The 6476-nt window shown below is 37.5% G+C and overlaps 1 pseudogene; it reads left to right on the top strand.

The window, feature by feature from the left end:
- The first annotated feature begins 438 nt into the window (after positions 1-438).
- Positions 439-852, top strand: LOC144238637 (large ribosomal subunit protein uL15 pseudogene; annotated as a pseudogene).
- The last annotated feature ends 5624 nt before the right edge of the window (positions 853-6476 follow it).

The following is a 6476-nucleotide window of genomic DNA, read 5'->3' as shown; positions in this document are numbered from 1 at the left end:
ACCAGTTGAGAAGATGATAGAGACTTTCCACATAACTCCTACCACACCCCACATACAAAGCCTCCCACATTATCAGTATCACTCACTAGAGTGGTGTATTTGTTACCTAGAATGAACTTACATCAACACATCATAATCACGCAAACTATAGTTTACCTTAGGGTTCACTCTTAGTGCTGTATATTACATGGGTTTGGACAAATGTATAATGATCTGTTCATAATTATAATATCACAGGGTATTTCCACTGCCCTAAAAATTCTCTGTGCTCTATTCATCCTTCCACTCTAGCAACCAGATATTTTTATCATCTCCATAGTTTGCCTTTTCCATAATGTGATATAGTTGGAATCAAACAATATGCAGCCTATTCCAATTGGCTTCTCTCACTTAATAATATGCAGCTAAGAGTCCGTCTCTTTTGTCTGGGCTGCCGACATGCCACCCAGACTGAGGAAGACTCAGAAACTTGGGAGCCATGGGAGGCATGGCCACAGCAGCAGCAGCAAGCACCGGAAGCACCCAGGAGGCCAGGGTTATGCTGGTGGCATGCATTACCCCAGGATCAGCTTCAACAAATACCACTCAGGTTACTCTGGAAAAGTTAGTATGAGGCATTACCACCTAAAGAACTTCTGCCCAACTGTAGATCTTGGTCAGTGAGCAGACATGGTAAGCTTTGCCAAAAACAAGACTAGAGCTGCTCCTATCATTGATGTGGTATCATGGGGCTACTACAAAGTTTTAGGAAAGGAAAAGCCCCCCAGACAGACTGTCATCATGAAGGCCAAATTCGTCAATAGAAGAGCTGAGGAGAAGATTAAGGGGGTGGGGATGGCTGTGTCCTGGTAGCTTGAAGCCACATGGAGGGAGGTTCATTAAATGCTAACAAGTGCNAAAAAAAAAAAAAAAGAGGGGCACCTGGGTGGCTCAGTCGGTTAAGCGTCTGACTTCGGCTCAGGTCATGATCTTGCGGATCGTGGGTTTGAGCCCCACATCAAGCTCTGTGCTGACAGCTCAGAGCCTGGAGCCTGCTTCAGATTCTGTGTCTCCCTCTCTCTCTCGGACCCTTCCCTGTTCATGCTGTCTCTCTCTCTCAGGAATAAATAAAACATTAAAAAAAAGATTCCTCTATGTCTTTTCATGGTTCAATAGCTCATTTATTTTTAGCACTAAATACTACTTCGTTGTCTGGGTGTACCACAGTCGATTTATCCACTCACCTACTAAAGGACATCTTGGTTGAGTCCAAACTTTAGCAAATATAAATAAAGCTGCTATAAACATCTATGTGCAGGTATGTTTGTGGGCATGTTTTCTACTTCTTTGGGTACATACCAAGGATCATATGGTAAGACTACGTTTAGTTTTGTAAGAAACTGCCAAACTCCCTTCCAAAGTAGCTATGCCATTTTGCATTTGCACCAGCAATGCATGAGATTTCCTGTGGCTTCATATTCCTTGCCAGCATATAGTGTTGTCGGTGTTCTAGATTTGGGTCATTCTAATTGGTATGTAGTGGTATTTCATTGTTGTTTAAATTTACATTTCCCTGATAACATAAAATGTGGAGAATCTTTCATATACTTTTTTACCATCTATATATCCTCTTTGGTAAGGTCTTTGGTGGTCCATTTTTAAATTGGGTTGTATGTTTTCTTAAGGTTAAGAGTTCTTTGTATATTTTGGATAACAGTCCTTTATCAGATGTGTTGTTTGCAACTACTTTCTCCCAGTCTGTGGCTTATCTTCTCATTCTCTCGACATTGTCTTCTGCAGAACAAAAGTTTTCAATTTTAATGATGTCTAGCTTATCAATTATTTCTTACATGTAAATGCAAGAAATTTACATGTAATTTTGGTTACAACTAAAAAGGCACCACTGTACCCAAGATCATCTAGGTTTTCTCCCTATGTTATTTTCTAGAAGTTGTATATTTTCACATTTTAAATTTAGGTCTATGAACCATTTTGAGTTAATTTTCTGTGAAAAATAAGTTTTGTGTGTAGATTCATATTTTTTTGCATCTGGATTTCCAGTTGATCCAGCACCATTTGTTAAAGGAACTATCTTTGCTCCATTGAATTGCCTTGTTCCTTTGTCAAACATCACTTGACTATAGCTATGGAAGTTTATTTCTGAGCTCTATTTTCAGTCCCATTGATCTATTTGTCTATGCTTTCACCAAAACCACACTGTCTATACCACTGTACCTTTATAGTAAGTCTTGAAATCAGGTAGTGTAAGTCCTCCAATTTTATTCTTCTCCTTTGATATGGAATTAGCTATTCTGGGTATTTTGCCTCTCCATACAGTCTTTAGAATCAGTTTGTTGATATCCATAAAATAATTTGCTGGGGTATATTGCACTGAATCTATAGGTCAAGTTGGGAAGCACTGACACCTTGATAACGAGTCTTCCTATCCATGAACATTGAGTATCTCTCCATTTATTTAGTTCCTCTTTGATTTCATTCATCTGAGTTTTACAGTTTTCCTCAAATATATCTTGTGCACATTTTATTAAATTTATATCTAAGTATTTCATTAATTTTGGATGCTAATGTAAATTTTGTTTTTAATTTTAAATTCCACTTGTCCTTGTTGGTATATATTAAAAAAGCAATTGGATTTTTTAAAATACCAATTTTATATCCTGCAACCTTGCTATAATTGCATATTAGTTCCGGGAGGTTTTTTGTTTTTTGTTTCTTGTTTTGCTGATTCTTTTGGATCTTCTATATAGACAAGCATGTCATCTGCAAACAAAGAATTTTATGTCTTCTTTTCCAATCTGTATATCTATTTCCTTTTCTTGTCTTATTTGGTCTGTAAGGACTTCGGCTTCCCCTTTGAGTGGTGAGAAGGGACATCCTCACCTGGTACCTGATCTTAGCTGGAAAGTTTCAACTCCCTACCATTCAGTATGATGTTAACTGTAAGTTTCTTGTAGATATTCTTTATCAAGTTGAGGAAGTTCCCCTTTTTTCCTAGTTTACTGGAAGTTTTTGTCATGGATGGGTGTTATATTAATTTTTTAAAATTAAAAATTTTTAAGTTGACGTTAATTTTTTGGATATTAATGGAAATTGCATTCATATGCAAAAGAAATCTGTGGCCTATGCTATCACTGAACTCTAAGACCTTACTGGTAAGAATGAGGCAGCTGTGGTCAGTTTTTCATATAAGGATGCAGTCTTCTTTTTTCCTTGCTCATTCCCTCACAATCTCAATTCTATATTGTGAAAGGTCACAGAATGCTGAGGGTTTTATCAAGAATTCACCTTTAACTCTGGCTACTCCTCAAACTCATTTCCAGTCAAATAATCTTACTTGAAGTGGAACCAAGGAAGGGATCTTACTCCTTTTTACTCATGAGACTTGTTGTTCAGAGTCTTAACCAGACTTTAAAATACTAGAAACATTCTAGGCAAATATTCTAGGGTGTAGACAGTTTCAACCTGTTAGTTGAAGAGACCAAATTTTCCCTACAAAATCACCTTTGTACCTTCACCAAGAATCAATTGAGTGTATTTATATGGGTATATTTCTGTAGTTTACTCTGTCCCATTGATCTGTGTGTTCTAGTATGATTCTTCTGACTGTTCTTTTTTCAAAACTGATTCAGCTATTCTAGTTTCTTTGCCTTTCTATATAAATTTTAGAATCAGTTTATTTGTATCTACACAAAATTTTGTTAGGCTTTGATTAGAATTGTGTTAAATAGAATTGACATCATTACTATGCTGAGTCTTCCAATCCATTAATACAGTATGTCTCTCCACTTATTTGGATCATCTTTGGTTTTCTGTTGTTTTTACTTCGCAGCATACAGATTCTGTTCAATGTTTTGTTAAATTTATGTGTAAGTAGTTTTTTAGAGCTCTTGTAAATGGCATGTTTAAAAAAAATTTCAAATTCCAATTGTTCACTATTAATACGTAGACATGATTGATTTTTATCTTTTGACTTTGTGTATCCTGTAACTTTGTCAAACTCACTTATAAATTACAGGAGGTTTTTTTGTAAATGAATTTGGATTTTCTACTTCAACCAACATGCCATCTGTGAACAGGGACAGTTTTATTTCTTCTGTACCAATACCCAACTCTAGGTTATAGTCTGCCTTAAGTCTAGGCCAACACACTCTACAGGGAGAAACATGGTAAACCCATGGAAACCTCAGTGTTATTTTAAATTCTGGTCTTCTCTAATTTACCTGTTACTATTTACCTTTCAGAGTGCCCACATAGCAGCTCCATGCATTCTTGCCAGATTTCATAGCTGCATACAGTGGGAGACAGGGTGGCGTATGCTTACTCCCTCTCACCTGGAACCAGAAGCCTTATAATTTATATTTGCCACTAGAAATTACAGTCTTTATTAGAAAAAATTCAAATTAAAGTGTCATTATTGCTACCCATAAGATCATGTGCATGTCTTGCTTTTCTCTTCCTTACCTACTTAGCATTACATACCTAAATCACCAACCCAGATATGTATGGCAGAGGAGGAAACCACCCAGAATCAAAGAGTGAGGGGAAGATAAGGACACTCCGCATCTTTAAAAGGCCAAGAAAAGCAAGCAATGTAAATTGTGAAGCATATTTTATACTTAGAGCAACTCAAAGATTTAAAAATTCTATTTTCAAGATTCCTGGGTGGTTCAGTCAGTTAAGCGTCTGACTTGGTTTCGGCTCAAGTCATGATCTCCTGCTTTGTGAGATCAAGCCCTGCATCAGCCTCTGCACTAACAGCACGGAGCCTGCTTGGGATTCTCTGTCTCCCTCTCTCTCTGCCCCTCCTCTGCTCATGTTCTAACCCCACCTCTCTCAAAATGAACAAATAAAAGGTTGGTAGGCAACTTTGTCACTTAAACATTCATTCAACAATATTTATTGAGCACTTACTATATGTCAGACACTGCTTTAGGCTCTAGAGATACAGCCATGTACAAATACAGTGAGAGAGCTAGATAAAAAGCAAGTAAACAAAATGTGAAGAAAAACAGGCTTACAGGAAGCTTATGAGATTGGCAGTGACAGGGTGAGTGGATGGGTGTGTATAGAGCAAGACTGAGCTCTGAGGTCTCATTGCAAAGGTTCAAGTATGGGCAGAGACCAAAATTTTGTTGTTGTTGTTGTTGTATGTTATTTTTATTTTTTAAATAGAATTTATTGTTAAATTGACTTCCATACAACACTCAGTGCTCATCCCAAAAAGTGTCCTCCTCAATGCCCATCACCCCCCTTCCCCTCTCCCCCATCCCCCATCCACAAAATTAAAAGAAGCCATAAAGAGGCCTGTGGAGGAGCACTCCAGGCAGAAGGAACTGCGTGTTTAATAGTCAAATGGTTTGAGATTGGTCTTAGAAGTAGGTACAGGCAGTTTTCAAAGGGTTTAGGGGCTCAGGTAATGAATTCGGACTTTTATCCCAAATGGAACGGGAGCTCATTTGGAGGGTTTTTTTTTTAAAGTTTATTTATTTTAAGAGAGAGAGAAAAACAGAGCACATGAGTGGGTAGGGGCAGGGAGAGAGAGAGAATCCCAAACAGGCTCTGTGCTGCCAGCGCAGAGCCCGATGCGGGGCTTGAACTCACAAACTTTGAGATCATAAACTGAACCGGATGCTTAACTGACTGAACCACCCAGGTACCCGTGGAGTTTATTTTTAATGTTTCCTTGAGGAAAATTTCAAACACATACAAAAGTAGAGAGACTAGTATAAAGAACCTTCATATATCCATCAAGCAGCTTTAACAATTACCCCCACACATAAGCAATCATTTCATTCACACCTGCAGTCACACCCCTATGAAATACTATGAAACAAAATCAAGATACCATTTTATTCTTAAGTGTTTCAGCACGTATTCTTAAAAGGTAAGGAGTCTTTTTACCATCACACCTAAAACATAATACTTCCTTTATATAAACAACTATCCAGTCGGTATTCAGGATTCCCAATTGTTTCATGGTAATTTTTTAGTGTTCATTTAAACCAGAATTTCAAAAAGATCCATAATAGCTTGACAGGTCTTTGAGTCCTTGTAATCTCTACACATCGCCTTATTTTCTCCCTCCAATCTATTTATTGAAGAAACAGGGTTGCCTGGTCTGTAGCACTTCCTACAGTTCAGATTTTGCTAATTGTGTCCTGGGTGGTGGTGTTTAACATGCTTCTCTTCATTCTCCAGAGTTCCTGTAAATCAGTAGTTAGAGGCAGAGGCTTCACATTTAGGTTTGATTTTTTTTTTTTCTGACAAGAATATTCCATCAGGAGATATATAATGTCTGGTCTTCTGTCTTGTGATGTTACCAGCCATTGCTTAGTGCATTAATTCATTACAGAATGCAAAAATGTTCTATTTAATTCTATTATACCTTCCTTGTTTGTTAACTGGAGTTTTCCTGTAAAGAAATACTTCCTCTCAGTTGCTTGGTTACCTGAAATGTTATGGACTGAACTGTGCCC

Source organism: Crocuta crocuta, unplaced genomic scaffold (genome assembly GCF_008692635.1).
Source record: "Crocuta crocuta isolate KB4526 unplaced genomic scaffold, BGI_CrCroc_1.0 scaffold96, whole genome shotgun sequence".
Taxonomy (NCBI): domain Eukaryota; kingdom Metazoa; phylum Chordata; class Mammalia; order Carnivora; family Hyaenidae; genus Crocuta; species Crocuta crocuta.
This window is presented reverse-complemented; position numbering and strand designations above follow the sequence as displayed.